The sequence below is a fragment of the Oncorhynchus masou genome, unplaced genomic scaffold (assembly GCF_036934945.1).
Source record: "Oncorhynchus masou masou isolate Uvic2021 unplaced genomic scaffold, UVic_Omas_1.1 unplaced_scaffold_1278, whole genome shotgun sequence".
NCBI lineage: Eukaryota > Metazoa > Chordata > Actinopteri > Salmoniformes > Salmonidae > Oncorhynchus > Oncorhynchus masou.
Genome location: NW_027002617.1, coordinates 137,259 through 163,805, shown reverse-complemented (window position 1 = coordinate 163,805; position 26,547 = coordinate 137,259). Strand labels below are relative to the sequence as shown.

General features: G+C 47.4%; 1 long non-coding RNA gene and 1 pseudogene across 1 annotated transcript; both read right to left on the bottom strand.

The window, feature by feature from the left end:
• Positions 1 to 1,172: 1,172 nt before the first annotated feature.
• LOC135530157 (uncharacterized) lies at positions 1,173 to 3,604 on the bottom strand. Its single transcript, XR_010453813.1, has 2 exons — positions 3,411 to 3,604; positions 1,173 to 2,740 (listed from the first exon to the last, which is right to left on the bottom strand). It is a non-coding gene; the product is annotated as an uncharacterized LOC135530157 (long non-coding RNA).
• A 1,819-nt stretch (positions 3,605 to 5,423) lies between these two features.
• Positions 5,424 to 26,547, bottom strand: part of LOC135530156 (pecanex-like protein 1) — a 116,548-nt pseudogene continuing 95,424 nt past the window's right edge.

The window sequence follows — 26,547 nt, the reverse complement described above, 5'->3', positions numbered from 1 at the left end:
CTGCAGGAATATCTACCAGACCTGTTGCCAGAGAATTTAAATGTTCATTTCTCTACCATAATGCAATGTATGTCCAACTGGCCTCGTAACCATAGATCGCGTGTAACCACGGGATCCCAGGTCCTCCACATTCGGCTTCTTCACATGTGGGATCGTTTGAGACCAGCTACCCAGACTGCTGATAAAACTGCGGGTTTTGCACAAACGAAGCATTTCTGCACAACCCGTCTTAGTGAAACTCGTCTGTGTGTTCGTCGTCCTCACCAGGGTCGAGACCTGACTGCAGTTCGGCGTTGTAACCGACTTCAGTGGACAAATGCTCACCTTCGATGACCACTGTCACGCTGGAGAAGTGTGCTCCTCACGGATGAATCACGGTTTCAACTGTACCTGGCAATGTGTATGGCACCTTGTGGGTGAGCGGTTTGCTGATGTCAACGTTGTGAACAGAGTGCCCCATGGTGGTGGTGGGGTTATGGTATGGGCAGGCATAAACTACGGACAATGAACATTATTGCATTTATTGATGGCGATTTGAATGCCCTGAGATCCAGAGGCTCATTGTCGTGCCATTCATCCGCCACCATGATAATGCAAAGCCCCATGTCGCAAAGATCTGAACACAATTCCTAGAAGCTGTAAATGTCCCAGTTCTTCCCATGGCCTGCATTACTCACCAGACATGTCACACAACTTCCCACAGTCATTGAAGAGTTGTTTTCCAGGCCAAAATCAACAGCCTGATCCACTCTACGCGAAGTGTCGCGCTGCACGAGACAAACGGTTTTCTGACCAACAGATGCATATCTGTATTCCCAGTCATATGTAATCCATAGAATAGGGACTAATTACATTTATTTTAATTGAAGTATTTCCTTATATGATCTGTAACTCAGTAAAATATGAAATTGTTGCACGTTGCGTTTATATTTACGCATGTAAGATTTTCCACCGATATCTCGCATAATTAATTTTACCAACACAGAAAGATCAGACCATGACAAACGAACTAATGATCTGTCGGCATTCATAAAAATTATACATAAACTTCCATTTTCCATCACAGCTGTCGTGATTTTATTTTATATGACTTAACTCGAAATAAACCTGTATGGAAACGTGGTTTGTGACTGTATTTTTAGAACTCTTTGCATATAAAAAAAGAGACAAGCTGTAAATCAAACGCTCTTTATTTCTCAATATAGAAAAAGAATTAAGTTAAATCGGGAAACAGTCCATCAGAAATTCACCATCTTGTTTTTCCAACCGATGGCCCGTGATACATTTATATAACATTTGTCCCATAAATGAAAAAAAAAGTAAGAAAATGTAAATACTATGTTCACAGTAATAAATATTAAAAACAAAAATATTTTGTACATTGATATATATATAAACAAAAATGGCTGAATAATAAACAATGACGAACCATTATTTTAATTCCCAAGGCATCTGTAACCATGGCCACTAAGATTCTGTAATAAATTCAATAAGGTGATATCTCAGACTGTAGTGCGTCACTGTAAATAAAATGTAAAATAAATCATAGTGCACGTTATTTCCTGCAACTTCCAAAACAAAACCCAATAAGAATGACAATGAGGACAAAGTAAATCATGTCTGGTACAGCACCTGCATGTCTTCCCTCCTGGTCTACGACTCGTTTCTGCATCTCTGTCGTCTTGGCAACGACACGTCCTGCCACGTGTGAAACCACGGCCACTTTCAGGACCAGGCTCGTTAGGAAAATTATTTTGAAACCAATAAGAAAAAATAAAAATAAATCCTCACACTCAATTCTGTCATAATCATAAATCAAACCGTCATCATTAATTTGTGCACATATGTGTGTGTATATATATGTATATATATATATCACGTTGTGTGTGTGTGTTTTTGCACAGTCTGTGTACACAAGTCAGTCAAAGTAATAAGGAAATGCATAGAAAAAGGATGACCATTGGTAGCCACCTAATAGGGCACCTGTCATGTTACATGTTGTGACACAGAGCAAGGCAGAAACAGTGCCTTGCAAAACTATTCATTTTATTGTTTCACAAAGTGGAATTAAAATGGATTTAATTGTACTTTTCTGTCAACGTGGATTTTTTAAATATATTTTTTTTTACATTTAAGACGGCATAAGTATTCAGCTCCCTGAGTCGATATATGTTATAAACCCCTTTTGGCAGCAATTACATCTGTGAGTCTTCTCGGTAAGTCTCGAAGAGCTTTGCACACCTTGATTGTACAGTAATTGCCCATTATCCTTTTCAAAATTCTTCAAGCTCTGCCAAGGTGTTGGGGATCATGGCTCGACAGCCCTTTTCAAGTCTTGCCATAGATTTTCAAGCAGATTTAAATCTAAACTGTAAGTTGCCCACTCAGGACCATTCCCAGCCTCCTTGATAAGCAACTCCAGTGTAGATTTGGCCTTGTGTTTTAGGTCAATGTCCTTCTGAATGGGTGAAATCATCTCTCAGTGTCTGGTGGAAAGCACACTGAAAGCAGGATGTCCTCTCTGAGTTTGACCGTGCTTTGCTCCACCTACTTTCTTTTTTATCCTGAAAACCTCCTCAGTATTTGCCGATGTCACGCATACCCATAACCTGATGCAGCCACCAGCATGCTTGAATATAAGGAGGCGGTCAGGTACACTGTGTTGTATTTTCCCCCAAACATAAGGCTTTGCATTTAGGCCAAAAAGTATATTTCTGTACAGTGTTTTCTCCTTATCACTCTGCTGCTCTAACCACTAGGCTACCCTGCCACATACCAGATCTAGTCCCAACGCTCTAACCACTAGGCTACCCTGCCACATACCAGATCTAGTCCCAACGCTCTAACCACTAGGCTACCCTGCCACATACCAGATCTAGTCCCAACGCTCTAACCACTAGGCTACCCTGCCACATACCAGATCTAGTCCCAACGCTCTAACCACTAGGCTACCCTGCCACATACCAGATCTAGTCCCAACGCTCTAACCACTAGGCTACCCTGCCACCCATCTTCCCCTTCTCACTACTCACTCCTGCTGCATACCAGATCTAGTCCCAACGCTCTAACCACTAGGCTACCCCATTTATCCTTCTCACTATCACTCAGGATCTAGTCCCAACGCTCTAACCACTAGGCTACCCTGCCACATACCAGATCTAGTCCCAACGCTCTAACCACTAGGCTACCCTGCCACATACCAGATCTAGTCCCAACGCTCTAACCACTAACCCCTGCCACCCCATTTATCCTTCTCACATCACTCTGCTGCATACCGATCTAGTCCCAACGCCTAACCACTAGGCTACCCTGCCACCCCATTCTAGTCCACTAACTCTGCTGCATAGGATCTAGTCCAACCACATCTAACCACTAGGCTACCCCCAACCCATTTAACCACTAGGCTACACCTGCTGCATACCGGATCTAGTCCCAACGCTCTAACCACTAGGCTACCCTGCCACATACCAGATCTAGTCCCAACGCTCTAACCACTAGGCTACCCTGCCACATACCAGATCTAGTCCCAACGCTCTAACCACTAGGCTACCCTGCCACATACCAGATCTAGTCCCAACGCTCTAACCACTAGGCTACCCTGCCACCCCATACCAGATCTAGTCCTATCACTCTGCCACTGCATACCGGATCTAGTCTAGTCCCAACGCTCTAACCACTAGGCTACCCTGCCACCCCAGATCTAGTCCCAACGCTCTAACCACTAGGCTCCCTGCCACATACCAGATCTAGTCCCAACGCTCTAACCACTAGGCTACCCTGCCACATACCAGATCTAGTCCCAACGCTCTAACCACTAGGCTACCCTGCCACCCCATTTCTCCTTCTCACTATCACTCTGCTGCATACCAGATGTATATTTTGCATTATTGTCACTGTTATCTAAGTCATTATTGTGGAGTCCACTACGATGTTGATCCAACCTCTTTTTTCATCCCATCACAGCCATTTGAACTTGACCGTTTTAAAAATCACCAATGGCCTCATGGTAACATCCAAACATCACCATGGTAACATCCAATCACCATGGTAACATCCCTGTCCTGTACCTCAGTTCAGAAGGCAGACTGTATCTTTGATGTGTCTGGGTGGTTTTAATAAATCATCCACGGCATCATTATTAACGCGCTTAAAGAGATATTAAAATTCAACGTCTGATTTGATATTGTTTACCCATCTACCAAATCACTGACATTTTATTTATACAAGGCTTTTGAAAAAGCTCCCTGGTTTTTGTAGTTGAATCTGTGTAGAGGGACATTACACATATTGTAGGGGGGAGGTTTAGTCATTCAGAAATAATGTCAACCCCTATTTTATCACACAGAGTCCACGTCACTTATTACGTACGTGATGTTAAGTCACATTTTACTCCTGAACTAAATTTAATCCTTAAACAAAAAGGGGCTGAATATTATTTTAGTTATCGAATTAGTTGTAAATCTTTAAAATGTTTGCACTCCACTTTGACAGACGAGTTGACTATTAAAATACATTTTAATCCCACTTTTTGCAACACGATAACAAAATGGGAAGAAATCCAAAAAGGAGGGGGGTATGAATACTTTTGCAAGTTACTGTAGATGTGTGGACTGCCATCTGTCTCCTCCACCGCCACTGCGTCCCTGGATTCCCTTTCCCCTCGAACATATAGTTCGTCCTAAACAGCACCCTAAACTGCAAAAAGTAGTGCCTTGTGAAAAGTAGTGCACACATACATATATATATACATACATATATATATATATATATATATATAGGGAAATTAAGGTGCCGTTTTGAATGTAGATATGAGTGTTTTCTCCATTAGATTTCTTCCTGCGACCTCTCTTCTCTCTCCTTTTAAAAAAAGGTCAAAGGTCAAATCGAGGAGACGAGGGGGGAAAGTGGACGAAAATGCGCTTGAATGAAACTGTCCTTTTTTTCCCACTCCTGTTCCATCAGGCGAATGACGTTTACAGGGGTGGATTCCAAAATAAATATGTTACGTGATAAATGCGAATGAAGATAGTTATGCAATAGATTTTTCTAGACAAAGGATAAATAGCATATCGTTTAAAAACAACGTGTCCATGCTTTTCTCCTCTGACAATACAACAGCTGATTCAAAAGGGGGTGTGGCAGATATCCAAGCTCTTCCGTTGTAGGATACACTTGTGCTTCCTCGTCAAAAGGAGGCTGAGAGACAAGGAGGGGAGGACCGTCTTCCGTTCGCCTACTAACGAACTGACACACTCCTCGACCACTCATCGGTTTCCTGGTCACGGAGGAGAGACGACGGAGGAGAGACGACAGAGAGGACAGAGAGGAGAGTGGATGGAAGAGAGAGGACAGAGACGACAGAGGAGAGTGGATGGAAGAGAGAGGACAGAGACGACAGAGAGGACAGAGGATGGAAGAGTGGATGGAAGAGAGAGAGGACAGAGAGGAGAGTGGATGGAAGAGAGAGGACAGAGACGACAGAGAGGAGAGTGGATGGAAGAGAGGACAGAGACGACAGAGAGGAGAGTGGATGGAAGAGAGAGGACAGAGACGACAGAGAGGACAGAGAGGACAGAGAGGGGAGGAAGAGGAGAGTGGATGGAAGAGAGAGGACAGAGATGACAGAGGAGAGTGGATGGAAGAGAGAGGACAGAGGAGAGTGGATGGAAGAGAGAGGACAGAGAGGACAGAGAGAGGTGGGGGGATCCTTTCCTCACTGTTAGCAGGCTGGTCTGCTCTTCGGCCTGCAGTAAGGTGAACCCTGACCTCTAACTCGTGACTGGGTTACTCCCAGGAGGACTAGGGTGTAGTCATTAGGGCAGACCGTATTCACCCCAGGTTTCAAAACAAGCATTTCTCATTTGACCAAGTCTATGACAGTTTTATCATCCTCCTGAACCAGTCGCTCAGACCTCGGCCCCCAGCTCTATGACCCCCGTCTCTACGATGGGAACCAGTTTATCATCCACCTGAACCAGTCGCTCAGACCTCGGCCCCCAGCTCTATGACCCCGTCTCTACGATGGGAACCAGTTCAGACCTCGGCCCCCAGCTCTATGACCCCCGTCTCTGATGGGAACCAGTCGCTCAGACCTCGGCCCCCAGCTCTATGACCCCGTCTCTACGATGGGAACCAGTTTAGACCTCGGCCCCCAGCTCTATGACCCCCGTCTCCTGAACCAGTCGCTCAGACCTCGGCCCCCAGCTCTATGACCCCGTCTCTACGATGGGAACCAGTTTATCATCCACCTGAACCAGCAGGATGGTCTTGTCTATATGGGAACGGCTGGTGAGGTCACGGCTACAAGGCACCCACCGGTGAATCACCTGGAGAGAAGGGTTGGTGAGAGAGGGAGGGAGAGAAGGGTTGGTGAGAGAGGGAAGGGAGAGAGGGGGGAGAGAAGGGTTGGTGAGAGAGGGAGGGAGAGGGGTTGTTGACAGAGGGGAGAGAGAAGGGTTGGTGAGAGAGGGAGGGAGAGAGGGGTTGGTGACAGAGGGGAGAGAGAGGGAGGGAGAGAAAGGTTGGTGAGTCATTCCTTTATGTATATATAATATAATATTGAAAACAACATGAATACATTGAAGTTTTAATTTAAAAACAATTCTCGAAGTGATAATTGTAAAACTGAGATGTGTCGTAGTAATATGAAGCGATGGCAAATGTGACCCCTCGCGGAGGAAGTGGAGAACCTACATGTCCCTCCATGCCCTCCAGGGGGCTCCAGTCCCTCCAGCAGCTGCGTCCTGCCCTCAGCCTCACCGTCTCATCAGGCCACTGCAGCTCCATCCGCTTCGACAGGTTAATGACCTCCAGCACCTGGCTCACATCCACGATCTGGTGGGAGAAATATGTGCAGTCAAGATCAGCAGCATCAAATAACTTACAAGAATGTTTTGAGGGGAGGTTATAAACTCCAGTCATCGAGACCCCCCCCCCACCAACCCCCGCCTCACATAGGTACACATTTTAACTGTGGCCCCTGGACAAGCACACCTCATTCAACTTATCAAGGGCTTGAGGATTAGTTGACAAGTTGCATCTGGTGTGCTTGTCCCGGGGCCACAGTTAAAATCAAATCAAATCAAATTTTATTTGTCACATACACATGGTTAGAAGATGTTAATGCGAGTGTAGCGAAGTGCTTGTGCTTCTAGTTCCGACAATGCAGTAATAACCAACAAGTAATCTAACTAACAATTCCAAAACTACTGTCTTATACACAGTGTAAGGGGATAGAGAATGTACTGTGTGTACTGTTTAGGGGTCCTGCAGGAATTTGATTTGAGAAACGCCCTCTGAATTAAAAAGTATCCATTTCAAAATGACTCATACATGTTTCTTTGCCCTGAAAGCAGAGTCAATGGAAAAGGAAACCATAACTCATTTTGTAATTGAGGTGAACTGTCCCTTTTAAAACCTCTTGAGAAACAGTCGCTGTTGATTACAACATTGCTATCGGAGCGTTTTTTTTTCTTCTTCTCCTGACCGACCTGCACTCTGTAGGAGATGTCGTTCCGTCGCACGGCGGACAGAGCCGGGACGTGGTGATCCAGTGGGTCCAACATGGCGCCACTACCCAGCCCGTCGTTACCCAGCAGGCCTACCAGGGTGTGTCTCTTACAGGGCGGGATACTGTGGGAGGAGAGCGAGGCAGAGGGGCCGGCGGGGTCCGAGGACGACCCGGAGCCCAGGCGGAGCTGTAGGGAGGTGGGGAGGGTACGGTGGGACAGTTGGCTGGTAGAGTAGCGCCGGCAGGGCTCCAGGCCAGTGGCTGAGGTACGGAGAGACGAGTGGCGGCTGCTGTTATAGCGGTAGGATGAAGACTGGCTGGTCACGGAGGCTCGGGCTGGAGAGTGGTGCACAAGGCCAGACTGGACCGACTGGGAGCTCTGACTGGTCCCTGAATGGAGGTTAGTTGAGAGATACAGGTTAGTTGGGTCTGTGTGGAGAGGAGAGATTTAGGTTGGTTGGGCCTGTGTGGAGAGGAGAGATACAGGTTGGTTGGGTCTGTGTGGAGAGGAGAGATACGGGTTGGTTGGGCCTGTGTGGAGAGGAGAGATACAGGTTGGTTGGGTCTGTGTGGAGAGGAGAGATACGGGTTGGTTGGGCCTGTGTGGAGAGGAGAGATACGGGTTAGTTGGGTCTGTGTGGAGAGGAGAGATACGGGGTTAGTTGGGTCTGTGTGGAGAGGAGAGATACAGGTTGGTTGGGCCTGTGTGGAGAGGAGAGATACAGGTTGGTTGGGCCTGTGTGGAGAGGAGAGATACAGGTTGGTTGGGCCTGTGTGGAGAGGAGAGATACAGGTTGGTTGGGCCTGTGTGGAGAGGAGGAGATACAGGTTGGTTGGGCCTGTGTGGAGAGGAGAGATACAGGTTGGTTGGGCCTGTGTGGAGAGGAGAGATACAGGTTGGTTGGGCCTGTGTGGAGAGGAGAGATACAGGTTGGTTGGGCCTGTGTGGAGAGGAGAGATACAGGTTGGTTGGGCCTGTGTGGAGAGGAGAGATACAGGTTGGTTGGGCCTGTGTGGAGAGGAGAGATACAGGTTAGTTGGGTCTGTGTGGAGAGGAGAGATTTAGGTTGGTTGGGCCTGTGTGGAGAGGAGAGATACAGGTTGGTTGGGTCTGTGTGGAGAGGAGAGATACAGGTTGGTTGGGCCTGTGTGGAGAGGAGAGATACAGGTTGGTTGGGTCTGTGTGGAGAGGAGAGATACGGTTGGTTGGGTCTGTGTGGAGAGGAGAGATACAGGTTGGTTGGGCGGGTTAGTTGGGTCTGTGTGGAGAGGAGAGATACGGGTTAGTTGGGTCTGTGTGGAGAGGAGAGATACAGGTTGGTTGGGCCTGTGTTGGAGAGGAGAGATACAGGTTGGTTGGGCCTGTGTGGAGAGGAGAGATACAGGTTGGTTGGGCCTGTGTGGAGAGGAGAGATACAGGTTAGTTGGGCCTGTGTGGAGAGGAGAGATACAGGTTGGTTGGGCCTGTGTGGAGAGGAGAGATACAGGTTGGTTGGGCCTGTGTGGAGAGGAGAGATACAGGTTGGTTGGGCCTGTGTGGAGAGGAGAGATACAGGTTGGTTGGGCCTGTGTGGAGAGGAGAGATACAGGTTGGTTGGGCCTGTGTGGAGAGGAGAGATACAGGTTGGTTGGGCCTGTGTGGAGAGGAGAGATACAGGTTAGTTGGGCCTGTGTGGAGAGGAGAGATACAGGTTGGTTGGGCCTGTGTGGAGAGGAGAGATACAGGTTGGTTGGGCCTGTGTGGAGAGGAGAGATACAGGTTGGTTGGGCCTGTGTGGAGAGGAGAGATACAGGTTAGTTGGGCCTGTGTGGAGAGGAGAGATACAGGTTGGTTGGGTCTGTGTGGAGAGGAGAGATACAGGTTGGTTGGGTCTGTGTGGAGAGGAGAGATACAGGTTGGTTGGGCCTGTGTGGAGAGGAGAGATACAGGTTGGTTGGGTCTGTGTGGAGAGGAGAGATACGGGTTGGTTGGGTCTGTGTGGAGAGGAGAGATACAGGTTGGTTGGGCCTGTGTGGGAGGAGAGATACAGGTTGGTTGGGTCTGTGTGGAGAGGAGAGAGATACAGGTTGGTTGGGTCTGTGTGGAGAGGAGAGATACAGGTTGGTTGGGTCTGTGTGGAGAGGAGAGATACGGGTTGGTTGGGTCTGTGTGGAGAGGAGAGATACAGGTTGGTTGGGTCTGTGTGGAGAGGAGAGATACAGGTTGGTTGGGCCTGTGTGGAGAGGGAGAGATACAGGTTGGTTGGGTCTGTGAGAGGAGAGATACAGGTTGGGTTGGTTGGGTCTGTGGAGGAGAGGAGAGATACAGGTTGGTTGGGTCTGTGTGGGGAGGAGAGATACAGGTTGGTTGGGTCTGTATGGAGAGGAGAGATACAGGTTGGTTGGGCCTGTGTGGAGAGGAGAGATACAGGTTGGTTGGGCCTGTGTGGAGAGGAGAGATACGGGTTGGTTGGGCCTGTGTGGAGAGGAGAGATACAGGTTGGTTGGGTCTGTGTGGAGAGGAGAGATACAGGTTGGTTGGGCCTGTGTGGAGAGGAGAGATACAGGTTGGTTGGGTCTGTGTGGAGAGGAGAGATACAGGTTGGTTGGGTCTGTGTGGAGAGGAGAGATACAGGTTGGTTGGGTCTGTGTGGAGAGGAGAGATACAGGTTGGTTGGGTCTGTGTGGAGAGGAGAGAAGGTAACCAGGTGAGAACAGTTTTTTGTGATATCTGGGAAACATTTTGAGAGAGATACAGGTTGGTTGGGTCTGTTCAGGAAGATACAGGTTGGTTTCCCTGTGTGGAATTGAGAAGGATCACCCCAGCCTGGTTGGGTCGTGGTGGTGAGTGCTCACTCACAGGTTGGTTGTGGCTGGTGGAGGCCAGGGAGATACAGGTTGGTTGGGCCTGTGGGACAGGAGAGCTCTGGTTGGTTGGGTCACCGTGGAGAGGAGTACCATTGGTTGGGTCTGTGTGGAGAGGACAAGCCCCCTGGTTCAGAGTCTGTGTTCCCACCACTGTTACAGCCAGCTTGGGCCTGTGTGGAGAGGAGAGATACAGGTTGAGGGGTGGTGGAGAGGAGAGAAGGGGTTGTTGGGTCTGTGTGGAGAGGACGAGAGACAGGTTAGTTGGTGTCTGTGTGGAGGGACGAGATACAGGTTGGTTGGGCCGAGAGGGAGCGAGGTGAGAACAGTTTTTTGTGATATCTGGGAAACATTTTTAGAGATTTGATAAGCAATTCAGGAAATTGCGAATGTCCCCGAATTGAGAGGACTCACCCCAGCCCTGGTGGACGAAGCGAGAGGTGCTCACTCATAGCGAGAGGTAGGAAGGGACAGAGGGAGCGACCGGTCTTGACAGGGGACACCGAGCTCTGAGGGACACCGCTCAGCCCTGTCCCATTACCACTGGTGAGGACAAGCCCTGCATCAGAGTCCTCAATGACCACTGTTACAGCCAGCGACAGCCCTTACGCAATCTACAGAGAGGGGTGAGTGGAAGACAGAGAGGGGGGTGAGAGCGAGAGGTGAGGGACGAGAGAGACGCGAGAGGGACGAGAGAGACGAGAGGACGAGAGACGAGAGAGCGAGAGGGACGAGAGAGCGAGAGGGACGAGGGACGAGAGCGAGAGGAGGACCAGAGAGCGAGAGGGACGAGAGAGCGAGAGGGACGAGACGAGAGCGAGAGGGACAGAAGAGCGAGAGGGACGACCGAGAGGGACGAGAGCGAGAGGGACGAGAGAGCGAGAGGGACGGAGAGCGAGAGAGGACGAGAGAGCGAGAGAGGGACGAGAGAGCGAGAGGGACGAGAGAGCGAGAGGGACGAGAGAGCGAGAGGGACGAGAGAGCGAGAGAGCGAGAGGGACGAGAGAGCGAGAGGTGAGGGACAGAAAACAGTGTTTTACAGTAACCAGACCAAGACCCCAAAAAGCAAGCAGAACCACAGTGGAACGTTATCTCCCTAGAATACATTTTAAAGAGAGTCCCAATACTATCTACATTCTCCTGTAGTGTAGTCGTTCACACAAATCTAAAATCTTTGGATTGGTAGAGGCATGGGCTAACGGGAGTTTCCACAAATACTTGTTATACCAGTCATTGCCTTTTAAAATCAGTGAAGAGAAGTGAACAAGTGCACACTTTAGGAGAGAAGAAAAATTATTGGAACATACGCAGAATGCTGATTGGTCCTCCCAGGATGTGACCTACCTGTGCCAGGTACTGACGATTAACTTCCTTATATTGCCAATGCTGATTGGTCCTCCCAGGATGTGACCTAGCTGTGTGTGTGAGTTGCAATAGGACGTAGTCAGGGGCGACACGTAGATGGGGTATCCAATGGGCTGGTCACACGACGAGTTGATCATGTTGCGCAACGCCTGTTTGGCGTTCTGGATGCTTCCGCGTTCTGGGTTCCTGTTCCGTAAGAACACCAGCTCCTGCTGTTGTCCCGCCCACAACCCGCGGACACATTCCTTGTTCACCTGCAAGAGGATGCTCATTTAATACGTTTTTTTTTTTTTTTAAACGAGTTCATTCTTCAATCCCGTTGTTAACCAGTTAATGAATGTATAAATGACATGGGGAGTTGAGCGAAATCTACTATTCACAACACCTGGTTTCCTTTCTGTCCTCTCTTCCTATTTTTTATTTTTTATTTTACCTTTATTTAACCAGGCAAGTCAGTTAAGAACAAATTCTTATTTTCAATGACTGCCTAGGAACAGTGGGTTAACTGCCTGTTCAGGGGCAGAACGACAGATTTGTACTTGCAACCTTTCGATTACTAGTCCAATGCTCTAACCACTAGGCTACCCCGCGTGTTTCTTTTAGGCACTTCCTAACCTCGGTCCTTGCCTCCTTTCTAATCTGTCACCAGGTCTGTCGCACATTGATGACCCTAAAGCTGAGGTAACATCTGTTGAGCACGATGAGCTACTAACCTTGATGACCCTAAAGCTGAGGTAACATCTGTTGAGCACGATGAGCCCCAAAGCTGAGCTATCGTCTGTTGAGCACGATGAGCTACTAACCTTGACCCCCAAAGCTGAGCTATCGTCTGTTGAGCACGATGAGCTACTAACCTTGATGACCCTAAAGCTGAGGTATCGTCTGTTGAGCACGATAATCTTGTACTCGTTGGTTCCCTCGTCCAGGACGTGGCGCAGGGCGAGCAGTGAGGGCGAGTTGGAGAGCACGGCGCTGCGCCAGGCCGGGTCACCCTCGTGGGCGATCACCAGGTTCTGCTGGTGAGACGAGATGGCCTGGAAAAGGACCACCGGCTCGTCATATTCATCTGGAGACGTGAAGTGGTCCTGAGGGAGAAAGACAGGAGGAGAGAGAGGTCCTTAAAGTCCAATGAGGTTGTTTCTCTCTGGTCTCTCCCAGGCAACTCGCCTGGTGTAGTGTCATGCGTATCCCAGGCAACTCTCACCTGGTGTAGTTTGAGGACATGCGTATCCCAGGCAACTCTCACCTGGTGTAGTTTGAGTGACATGCGTATCCCAGGCAACGCTAACCTGGTGTAGTTTGAGGTGACATGGTGTAGTTTGAGTGACATGCGTATCCCAGGCAACTCTCACCTGGTGTCGTTTGAGTGACATGCGTATCCCAGGCAACTCTCACCTGGTGTAGTTTGAGTGACATGCGGCAACTCTCACCTCCCAGGCAACGCTCACCTGGTGTAGTTTGAGTGACATGCGTATCCCAGGCAACTCTCACCTGGGGTAGTTTGAGTGACATGCGTATCCCAGGCAACGCTCACCTGGTGTAGTTTGAGTGACATGCGTATCCCAGGCAACTCTCACCTGGTGTAGTTTGAGTGACATGCGTATCCCAGGCAACGCTCACCTGGTGTCGTTTGAGTGACATGCGTATCCCAGGCAACGCTCACCTGGTGTAGTTTGAGTGACATGCGTATCCCAGGCAACTCTCACCTGGTGTAGTTTGAGTGACATGCGTATCCCAGGCAACGCTCACCTGGTGTAGTTTGAGTGACATGCGTATCCCAGGCAACTCTCACCTGGTGTAGTTTGAGTGACATGCGTATCCCAGGCAACTCTCACCTGGTGTAGTTTGAGTGACATGCGTATCCCAGGCAACGCTCACCTGGTGTAGTTTGAGTGACATGCGTATCCCAGGCACCACCACCTTCCTCAGGAGCTCCATGTCAGCAAAGATCCACTCATCTCTCACCGAGGAGATCCGGAAGTCTCCCTTGAACAGCGCGTGGAGACCATACAGAAAGGACTCCAGGTTACTGGAGAGAGAGAGAGACACGGGAGAGACACGAGAGAGAGAGAGAGGGAGGAGAGACACGAGAGAGGGAGAGAGGGAGAGACACGGGAGAGAGAGAGGAGAGACACGGGAGAAAGAGAGAGGGAGAACGGGAGAGAGAGAGGGAGACACGGGAGAGACACGGGAGAGACACGAGAGAGAGAGGGAGACACGGGAGAGAGAGAGGGAGACACGGGAGAGAGGAGGGAGACACGGGAGAGAGAGAGAGGGAGAGACACGGGAGAGAGAGGGGAGAGACACGGGAGAGAGAGGGGAGAGACACGGGAGAGAGAGAGGGGGAGAAGAGAGGGAGAGAGAGAGGGAGACACGGGAGAGAGGGGAGACACGGGAGAGAGAGGGGAGACACAGGAGAGAGAGAGAGGGAGGGAGAGAGGGAGACACGGGAGAGAGAGAGGGAGACACGGGAGAGAGAGAGAGAGAGAGGGAGAGGAGAGACACAGGAGAGAGACACGGGAGACAGAGAGGAGAGAGAGAGGAGAGACAGGAGAGAGAGACACGGGAGAGAGAGAGGGAGAGACACGGGAGAGAGGGAGAGACACGGGAGAGAGAGAGGAGAGACGGGAGAGAGAGGAGAGGGGAGACACGGGAGAAAGAGAGGAGAGAGAGGGAGAAGAGAGAGAGAGGGGAGAGACACGGGAGAGAGGGGAGAGACACGGAGAGAGAGAGGGAGACACGGGAGAGAGAGAGAGGGAGAGAGAGAGGGAGAGAGAGAGAGGGAGAGAGACACGGGAGAGAGAGAGAGGAGAGACACGGGAGAGAGAGGAGAGAGAGAGACACGGGAGAAAGAGAGAGAGAGGGAGACACGGGAGAGAGAGACACGGGAGAGAGGGAGACACGGGAGAGAGAGAGAGGGGAGAGATAGAGGGAGAGAGAGGGAGACACGGGAGAAAGAGAGGAGAGACACGGGAGAGAGAGAGAGGGAGAGAGAGGGAGACACGGGAGAGAGAGAGGGAGAGGGGAGAGAGAGAGGGAGACACGGGAGAGAGAGAGGAGAGACACGGGAGAGAGAGAGGGAGACACGGGAGAGAGAGAGGGAGAGACACGGGAGAGAGAGAGGGAGACACGGGAGAGAGAGGGGGAGACACGGGAGAGAGAGGGGGAGACACGGGAGAGAGAGAGGGAGACACGGGAGAGAGAGGGAGAGACACGGGAGAGAGAGAGGAGAGACACGGGAGAGAGGGGGGAGAGACACGGGAGAGAGAGAGGGGAGACACGGGAGAGAGAGAGAGAGAGAGAACACGGGAGATTTTGCAACTCATTTCATGTATGTTTTCATGGAAAACAAGGACATTTCTAAGTGACCTAACTTTTGAACGGCCGTGTATACTGGGAGGAGTGCCTTTCCTCAGTCACATATGTGCTAAAGTACTATCTCACAACTCCATGAAACCTTCACTCTTGGCACAGACATTTAGAAACTAAAACATGCCAATTTGGAAAATAAGGCACGGGAGGTTTCTGAGAGAGAATATAGACGACTTTTGAGTAGTTAGACATGTATAAATGCAACAGATACCATTAATAAGAAGGAGCTAGAAGTGTCTTATATGGTGAGCTACCGAGTGGCTGGGACAGGAAAGCCCCATACTATTGAGGAGGAGTGGCTAGGACAGGCAAGCCCCATACTATTGAGGAGGAGTGGCTAGGACAGGCAAGCCCCATACTATTGAGGAGGAGTGGCTAGGACAGGCAAGTCCCATACTATTGAGGAGGAGTGGCTAGGACAGGCAAGCCCCATACTATTGTAGAGGAGTGGCTAGGACAGACAAGCCCCATACTATTGAGGAGGAGTGGCTAGGACAGGCAAGCCCCATACTATTGAGGAGGAGTGGCTATTACTATTGAGGAGGAGTGGCTAGGACAGGCAAGCTCCATACTATTGAGGAGGAGTGGCTAGGACAGGCAAGCCCCATTCTATTGAGGAGGAGTGGCTAGGACAGGCAAGCCCCATACTATTGAGGAGGAGTGGCTAGGACAGGCAAGCCCCATACTATTGAGGAGGAGTGGCTAGGACAGGCAAGCCCCATACTATTGAGGAGGAGTGGCTAGGACAGGCAAGCCCCATACTATTGAGGAGGAGTGGCTAGGACAGGCAAGCCCCATACTATTGAGGAGGAGTGGCTAGGACAGGCAAGCCCCATACTATTGAGGAGGAGTGGCTAGGACAGGCAAGCCCCATACTATTGAGGAGGAGTGGCTAGGACAGGCAAGCCCCATACTATTGAGGAGGAGTGGCTAGGACAGGCCCCATACTATTGAGGAGGCGTGGCTAGGACAGGCCCCATACTATTGAGGAGGAGTAGACAGGCCCCATACTATTGAGGAGGAGTGGCTAGGACAGGCAAGCCCCATAGTATTGAGGAGGAGTGGCTAGGACAGGCAAGCCCCATACTATTGAGGAGGAGTGGCTAGGACAGGCAAGCCCCATACTATTGAGGAGGAGTGGCTAGGACAGGCAAGCCCCATACTATTGAGGAGGAGTGGCTAGGACAGGCACCATACTATTGAGGAGGAGTGGCTAGGACAGGCAAGCCCCATAGTATTGAGAGGAGTGGCTAGGACAGGCAAGCCCCATACTATTGAGAGGAGTGGCTAGGACAGGCAAGCCCCATACTATTGAGGAGGAGTGGCTAGGACAGGCAAGCCCCATACTATTGAGGAGGAGTGGCTAGGACAGGCAAGCCCCATACTATTGAGGAGGAGTGGATAGGACAGGCAAGCCCCATACTATTGAGGAGGAGTGGATAGACAGGCAAGCCCCATAGTATTGAGGAGGAGTGGCTAGGACAGACAAGCCCCATACTATTGAGGAGGAGTAGACAGGCCACATTCTATTGAGGAGGCGTGGCTAGGACAGGCCCCATACTATTAAGGAGGAGTGGCTAGGACAGGCAAGCCCATACTATTGAGGAGGAGTGGCTAGGACAGGCAAGCCCCATACTATTGAGGAGGAGTGGCTAGGACAGGCAAGCCCCATACTATTGAGGAGGAGTGGCTAGGACAGGCAAGCCCCATACTATTGAGGAGGAGTGGCTAGGACAGGCCCCATACTATTGAGGAGGAGTGGCTAGGACAGGCCCCATATTATTGAGGAGGCGTGGCTAACAGGCCCCATACTATTGTGAGGAGGCGTGGCTAGGACAGGCAAGTCCCATACTATTGAGGAGGAGTGGCTAGGACAGGCAAGCCCCATACTATTGAGGAGGAGTGGCTAGGACAGGTAAGCCTCATACTATTGAGGAGGAGTGGCTAGGACAGGCAAGCCCCATACTATTGAGGAGGAGTGGCTAGGACAGGCAAGCCCCATACTTTTGAGGAGTAGTGGCTAGGACAGGCAAGCCCCATACTATTGAGGAGGAGTGGCTAGGACAGGCAAGCCCCATACTATTGAGGAGGCGTGGCTAGGACAGGCCCCATACTATTGAGGAGGAGTGGCTAGGAAAGCCCCATACTATTGAGGAGGAGTGGCTAGGAAAGCCCCATACTATTGAGGAGGAGTGGCTAGGAAAGCCCCATACTATTGAGGAGGAGGGCTTGGACAGGCCCCATACTATTGAGGAGGAGTGGCTTGGACAGGCCCCATACTATTGAGGAGGGGTGGCCAGACCATACTATTGAGGAGGAGTGGCTAGGACAGGCAAGCCCCATACTATTGAGGAGGAGTGGCTAGGACAGGCAAGCCCCATACTATTGAGGAGAGTACTATTGAGGAGGAGTGGCTAGGACAGGCCCCATACTATTGAGGAGGAGTGGCTACTATTGAGGACAGGCCCCATACTATTGAGGAGGAGTGGCTAGGACAGGCCCCATACTATTGAGGAGGCGTGGGCTAGGACAGGCCCCATACTATTGAGGAGGAGTGGCTAGGACAGGCCCCATACTATTGAGGAGGAGTGGCTAGGACAGGCCCCATACTATTGAGGAGGCGTGGCTAGGACAGGCCCCATACTATTGAGGAGGCGTGGCTAGGACAGGCCCCATACTATTGAGGAGGCGTGGCTAGGACAGGCCCCATACTATTGAGGAGGCGTGGCTAGGACAGGCCCCATACTATTGAGGAGGCGTGGCTTGGACAGGGTATTTAAAAAGTCATTACATTGCTCAACATTTACCGTTTGTCATAGTTAGTTAAAGTAATTAATTTGTTTCCACTTTCGTTGGACTTTGGCTGCGTATTTTACGCCATTGTCTTCAAATGTGAAATTGTTTTGAAGCCACGCCCATTTTCGGAAGAATTGCATTATGGGCCCTAAAAGCAAGGAAGTAGTGTCCACTGCTTGTATACTTTGTATTTTGGTGAATGTAGTACGACATCTGGGAACTTTTAGCATACTAACTATCCATACCATGACCAAAAAGCATACTATATACTCCAATTACATCACAAATAGTAGGGTTAGTATGAATATTGGAACACAGCTAATGTCTCAGGAAATCACCAAATGTTTTAGAAAGGTGATAAGCTGAGATACAGATGTATCCCACTTTGTCTGTTACACACACTGCAGGATGGTTGTGAAATTACTGACTTCTCTGAAATCCTGGTTGGAAGATTCCCAAATCAGGAGGGATTTCTGGAAAAGCTGAATTTTGCAACCCTACTCTGCAGAGACAGAAACAGACAGAGAGGCAGACAGACTCACCTAGACATATGGTGTGCAGCAGTCCCCAGTGCTCTCCTGCCCAGCACACACAGGCCGAAACACAGCAACACCAGGGAAGAGTCCTTCTCACTGTCCAGAGGCTGCAAAGGAGATGGGAATAGAAGGACAGATGGTTAGATTAGAGAGGAGCGATGTTTAGATTAAAGAGGAGGTTCAGAGGAAGGATGGTTAGATTAGAGAGAGAGGGATGGTTAGATAAGAGAGGAGGGATGGTTAGATTAGAGAGGAGGGATGGTTAGATTAGAGAGGAGGTTCAGGGGAGGGATTTAATTTAGAGGAGGGATGGATTAATTTAGACAGGAGGGATGGATTAATTTAGAGAGGAGGGATGGTTAGATTAGAGAGGAGGGATGGATTAATTTAGAGAGGAGAATGGTTAGAGAGGAGGGATGGTTAGATTAGAGAGGAGGGGTGGATTAATTTGGAGAGGGATGGATTAATTTAGAGAGGAGGGATGGTTAGATTAGAGAGGAAGGATGGATTAATTTAGAGAGGAGGGATGGATTAATTTAGAGATGAGGGATGGTTAGATTAGAGAGGAGGGATTTAATTTAGAGAGGAGGGATGGTTAGTTTAGAGAGGAGGGATGGTTAGTTTAGAGAGGAGGGATGGTTAGATTAGAGAGGGATGGTTAATTTAGAGAGGAGGGATGGTTAGATTTAGAGAGGGATGGTTAATTTAGAGAGGAGGGATGGATTAATTTAGAGAGGAGGGATGGATTAATTTAGAGAGGGATGGTTTAATTTAGAGAGGGATGGTTAAATTTAGAGATGAGGGATGGTTAGATTAGAGAGGAGGGATGAATTAATTAGAGAGGAGGGATGGATTAATTTAGAGAGGAGGGATGGTTAGATTTAGAGGAGGGATGGTTAGATTTAGAGATGAGGGATGGTTAATTTAGAGAGGAGGGATGGTTAGTTTAGAGAGGAGGGATGGATTAATTTAGAGAGGAGGGATGGTTAGATTAGAGAGGAGGGATGGTTAGATTAGAGAGGAGGGGTGGATTTAGTTTAGAGAGGAGGGGGATGGTTAGTTTAGAGAGGAGGGATGGATGGATTAATTTAGAGAGGAGGGATGGATGGATTAATTTAGAGAGGAGGGATGGATGGATTAATTTAGAGAGGAGGGATGGATGGTTAGATTAGAGAGGAGGGATGGTTAGATTAGAGAGGAGGGAAGGTTAGATTAGAGAGGAGGGATGGATTCATTTAGGAGGAGGGATGGTAGATTAGAGAGGAGGGATGGAGGGATGGATTTATTATATTATTATATATAATTTAGAGAGGAGGGATGTTAGATTAGAGAGGGATGAATTAATTTAGAGAGGAGGGATGGATTAATTTAGAGAGGGGTTAAATTAGAGAAGAGGATGGATTAAATTAGAGAAGAGGGATGGATTAATTTAGAGAGGAGGGATGGATTAATTTAGAAAGGAGGGATGGTTAGATTAGAGAGGAGGGATGGATTAATTTAGAGAGGAGGGATGGTTAGATTAGAGAGGAGGGATGGTTAGATTAGAGAGGAGGGATGGTTAGATTAGAGAGGAGGGAAGGTTAGATTAGAGAGGAGGGATGGATTCATTTAGAGAGGAGGGATGGATTAGATTTAGAGAGGAGGGATGGTTAGATTAGAGAGGAGGGATGGTTAGATTAGAGAGGAGGGATGGTTAGATTAGAGAGGAGGGATGGTTAGATTAGAGAGGAGGGATGGTTAGATTTAGAGAGGAGGGATGGATTCATTTAGAGAGGAGGGATGGTTAGATTAGAGAGGAGGGATGGATTCATTTAGAGAGGAGGGATTAGAGTTAGATTAGAGAGGAGAGATGTTAGAAGTTGTTTAATCTTTTTTATCTTCTTCAGATGTCTAAACTGTGATTCAATTTTCTCACCACAAAAAAAACATATTGCCTGAAGGAGAAGTGTGTTTTTTTTGTGCTCAAAGACATATTTATAGTAGTACATTTTGAGAATGTGTAGAAATATTTCTGAATGAAGTGCCGGTTCGTACCTTGGCCCGCCGAGAGTTACAATACTGGATCCAGCCCAAGTAGACCTGGCAGAAGGAGTCCCTGGAGATGCCAGCCAGCCGGTGGTCATAGTCTTGGTCTATGTTGGGGTTAAAGGTCGGGTCCAGGTCCACGTAGTTCCTCTCTCCACAGGCCTTCAGCCCCTCCCTCATCGTCTCATTGGCCAGCCACTCCTCCAGCTTGGTAGAGGCTATTACGTAGTATATGATCCCCTGGAGAGAGGAAGTAGGGAGAGAGGGAGGAAGTAAGGGGGAGAGGGAGGAAGTAAGGGGGAGAGGGAGGAAGTAAGGGGGAGAGGGAGGAAGTAAGGGGGAGAGGGAGGAAGTAAAGGGGAGAGGGAGGAAGTAAGGGGGAGAGTAAGTAAGGAGAGGTAAAGTAGGTGGAAGAGGAAGTTGAGGAAGTCGGGGGAGAGGACGTTGAGGAAGTCGGGGGAGAGGACGTTGAGGAAGTCGGGGAGAGGGACGTTGAGGAAGTCGGGGGAGAGGACGTTGAGGAAGTCGGGGGAGAGGACGTTGAGGAAGTCGGGGAGAGGACGTTGAGGAAGTCGGGGAGAGGAAGTTGAGGAAGTCGGGGGAGAGGAAGTTGAGGAAGTCGGGGGAGAGGAAGTTGAGGAAGTCGGGGGAGAGGACGTTGAAGAAGTCGGGGGAGAGGAAGTCGGGGAGAGAACAAGTTTAGGAGTTTAGTAAGTTGGAGGGCAGTAGGAGATTGCAGAGGAACACCAGATTGAGGATAACCTCTCCGGTTAACCTGAGAGTGTAGAATAGCTGCAAACAGCAGACTAACAGCCGGGCCTCCCACTCACCTTGACGTAGTAAGTAGTTAGGATACGTCGAAGGAGACACCTGGAGCATGGAGGCAGCGCTGTTGTCCGGATGCTGTAGCCCTCCAGGACGTTTGGTGACCAGCACCTCCCAGGCCAGCCAGCGCTGTCCGAAGGCCGCGTTGAAGGAAAGGACATGTGGCAGGTGACCTGGCTCACAGCAGCAAGCCGGGTCCTCCTCCACCCCCTCCGTGATGGCCTCCACCTCCCTCTGCTGGCAGTACGTCGGGAGGGGGACAGGACAGCTTCAGAAACATGCTATACTGCTTCATAAACTCTATAACCTAACCCTAACAATGACAGGACAGCTTCAGAAACATGCTATAATGCAGAACAAGTCATAAACTTTAGTAACCTAACCCTAACAATGACAGGACAGTTCAGAAACATGCTATAATGCATAAACTCTATAACAACAATGACAGGACAGCTTCAGAAACATGATAATGCTTCATAAACTCTATAACCTAACCCTAACAATGACAGGACAGCTTCAGAAACATGCTATAATGCTTCATAAACTCTATAACCGAACAATGACAGGACAGCTTCAGAAACATGCTATAATGCTTCATAAACCCATAACCTAACCCTAACAATGACAGGACAGCTTCAGAAAACCTCGTGAACACTATGATTTAAACGTAAAAGGCCGTTATTCTGACTGGAGATCTGCGGGATGAACTCAAGTCGCCGTTGACAATCAACCAACGATTGAATAAACCAGGCAGAATTGTACTGCTTTCATATCAAGTCAAAATCAGGCCCCGAGAGAATTGTAAGAAACCCTCTTCACATCGCGATAGAAAGTGTAGCCACTCCCACAGCACCCTGTCTTTATTGTCTTATTTCTTCTACAAGACCGAGACTCTGCGCCAGAAATAAATCTGTCCTTCTTCTGTATACACCTCCATGACCGTGGGAACTCCGAGGCCTATACCAATCAAATGCTTTTAAACGTGCAGTAGGGAACGAGGGCGCCCTTCAGGAGGAAGGAGAGCTATTTAGCTAGCAAGTTGAGTTTATTTTGTTTTGACTCCATCCCTCCCTCGCTCCCGACCTCCCTCCCTCCCTCCCTCCCTCCCTCCCTCCCTCCCTCCCTCCCTCCCTCCCTCCCTCCCTCCCTCCCTCCCTCCCTCCCTCCCGTCCCTCCCTCGCTCCCTCCCTCCTTCGCTCCCTCCTGACCTCCATCCCTGACCTCCTCCTTCCCTCCCGACCTCCCTCCCTCCCTCCCTCCATCCCTCCCTCCCTCCCTCCCGACCTCTGAACTCCAGTCCTCGGAGCTGGAAGGTGACCAGTCCATTGCCGATCTCCACCAGGTGCACCAGGGCGTTGAGGTAGTCGGAGGCCAGGATGAAGCAGTCTCCCGTGGTGTAAAGCGGCCCAGCAGCAGGTCTCCACAGAGGCTGTGTTGCAGGGAGCGCGTTGCTCATAGAATATGGAATTCAGGTTGTTGTCGTCAGAACCTGATGGAGGAAAGGAGAAATTAACTTCAAACAAGATGGGGGGGAAAAAATAATTTGCTAACTGTTTCTACAAACTCGTTTTTTTTTTCCAACCAAAATATATGAATCGTGAAGTAAACTGAAGGTGAGAAAATCAGCTACTGCTGATAGGAGAACTTTTGGTAATACTCTAGATTAGAGAATTATATATATTAGAGTATTAGATTGGAGTTTAGAGTATTATATATTAGATTATTAGAGTAGTATATATTAGAGTATTATATTAGAGAATTATATATATTAGAGTATTAGATTGGAGTTTAGAGTATTATATATTAGATTATTAGAGTAGTATATATTAGAGTATTAGATTAGATAATTATATATATTAGAGTATTAGATTGGAGTTTAGAGTATTATATTAGAGATTATAGATTTAGATTAGAAATCAGAGAAATAGATAGAGTATTAGAATAATAGATTAGAGATTTAGATAAAAGTATTAGAGTATTAGATCAGAGTATTAGATTAGATATTAGAGAATAGATTAGAGATTAGATAATAGATTAGAGAATAGATTAGAGATTAGAGAATAGATTAGAGATTAGAGAATAGATTAGAGATTAGATAATAGATTAGAGATTAGAGAATAGATTAGAGATTAGAGAATAGATTAGAGATTAGAGAATAGATTAGAGATTAGAGAATAGATTAGAGATTTAGATTAGAGTAATAGATTAGAGATTAGAGATTTAGATTTAGATTAGAGAATAGATTAGAGATTTAGATTAGAGTATTAGATTAGAGTATTAGATTAGAGTAATATATAAGAGATTAGAGTAATACCAGTTGTTAGATTAGACGAGAAGATCAAATTTAAATGATCGTTTTATGAAATTAAAAGTGAAATCTGAACACTCCCACTTGTCTTTTCCTACCAGCACTGACATTGTTGATGACCACTTATTGAAAAACATGGGCTGACTAAAACTGACCACCTAGCCTTCTTAAGATAAATATACTAACTACTGTGATCTGTGGTTGTCTCACCTAGCTATCTGAATATACTAACTACTGTGATATGTGGTTGTCTCACCTAGCTATCTGAATATACTAACTACTGTGATATGTGGTTGTCTCACCTAGCTATCTGAATATACTAAATACTGTGATATGTGGTTGTCCCACCTAGCTATCTGAATATACTAACTACTGTGATATGTGATTGTCTCACCTAGCTATCTGAATATACTAACTACTGTGATATGTGGTTGTCTCACCTAGCTATCTGAAGATGAATATACTAACTACTGTGATATGTGGTTGTCCCACCTAGCTATCTGAATATACTAACTACTGTGATATGTGGTTGTCTCACCTAGCTATCTGAATATACTAACTACTGTGATATGTGGTTGTCTCACCTAGCTATCTGAATATACTAACTACTGTGATATGTGGTTGTCTCACCTAGCTATCTGAAGATGAATATACTAACTACTGTGATATGTGGTTGTCTCACCTAGCTATCTGAAGATGAATATACTAACTACTGTGATATGTGGTTGTCTCACCTAGCTATCTGAATATACTAACTACTGTGATATGTGGTTGTCCCTCCAGATCTGAATATACTAACTACTGTGATATGTGGTTGTCTCACCTAGCTATCTGAATATACTAACTACTGTAATATGTGGTTGTCTCACCTAGCTATCTGAATATACTAACTACTGTGATATGTGGTTGTCTCACCTAGCTATCTGAATATACTAACTACTGTGATATGTGATTGTCTCACCTAGCTATCTGAATATACTAACTACTGTGATATGTGGTTGTCTCACCTAGCTATCTGAAGATGAATATACTGAATATACTAACTACTGTGATATGTGGTTGTCCCACCTAGCTATCTGAATATACTAACTACTGTGATATGTGGTTGTCTCACCTAGCTATCTGAATATACTAACTACTGTGATATGTGGTTGTCTCACCTAGCTATCTGAATATACTAACTACTGTGATATGTGGTTGTCCCACCTAGCTATCTGAATATACTAACTACTGTGATATGTGGTTGTCCCACCTAGCTATCTGAATATACTAACTACTGTGATATGTGGTTGTCTCACCTAGCTATCTGAATATACTAACTACTGTGATATGTGGTTGTCCCACCTAGCTATCTGAATATACTAACTACTGTGATATGTGATTGTCTCACCTAGCTATCTGAATATACTAACTACTGTGATATGTGGTTGTCTCACCTAGCTATCTGAAGATGAATATACTAACTACTGTGATATGTGGTTGTCCCACCTAGCTATCTGAATATACTAACTACTGTGATATGTGGTTGTCTCACCTAGCTATCTGAATATACTAACTACTGTGATATGTGATTGTCTCAGAGCTATCTGAATATACTAACTACTGTGATATGTGGTTGTCTCACCTAGCTATCTGAAGATGAATATACTAACTACTGTGATATGTGGTTGTCTCACCTAGCTATCTGAAGATGAATATACTAACTACTGTGATATGTGGTTGTCTCACCTAGCTATCTGAATATACTAACTACTGTGATATGTGGTTGTCCCTCCTCGCTATCTGAATATACTAACTACTGTGATATGTGGTTGTCTCACCTAATCTGAATATACTCTACTGTGATATGTGGTTGTCTCACCTAGCTATCTGAATATACTAACTACTGTGATATGTGGTTGTCTCACCTAGCTATCTGAATATACTAACTACTGTGATATGTGATTGTCTCACCTAGCTATCTGAATATACTAACTACTGTGATATGTGGTTGTCTCACCTAGCTATCTGAAGATGAATATACTAACTACTGTGATATGTGGTTGTCCCACCTAGCTATCTGAATATACTAACTACTGTGATATGTGGTTGTCTCACCTAGCTATCTGAATATACTAACTACTGTGATATGTGGTTGTCTCACCTAGCTATCTGAATATACTAACTACTGTGATATGTGGTTGTCTCACCTAGCTATCTGAATATACTAACTACTGTGATATGTGGTTGTCTCACCTAGCTATCTGAATATACTAACTACTGTGATATGTGGTTGTCCACCTAGCTATCTGAATATACTAACTACTGTGATATGTGGTTGTCCCACCTAGCTATCTGAATATACTAACTACTGTGATATGTGGTTGTCTCACCTAGCTATCTGAATATACTAACTACTGTGATATGTGGTTGTCCCACCTAGCTATCTGAATATACTAACTACTGTGATATGTGGTTGTCCCACCTAGCTATCTGAATATACTAACTACTGTGATATGTGGTTGTCCCACCTAGCTATCTGAATATACTAACTACTGTGATATGTGGTTGTCTCACCTAGCTATCTGAATATACTAACTACTGTGATATGTGGTTGTCCCACCTAGCTATCTGAATATACTAACTACTGTGATATGTGATTGTCTCACCTAGCTATCTGAATATACTAACTACTGTGATATGTGGTTGTCTCACCTAGCTATCTGAAGATGAATATACTAACTACTGTGATATGTGGTTGTCCCACCTAGCTATCTGAATATACTAACTACTGTGATATGATTGTCTCACCTAGCTATCTGAATATACTAACTACTGTGATATGTGGTTGTCTCACCTAGCTATCTGAATATACTAACTACTGTGATATGTGGTTGTCTCACGTAGCTATCTGAAGATGAATATACTAACTACTGTGATATGTGGTTGTCTCACCTAGCTATCTGAAGATGAATATACTAACTACT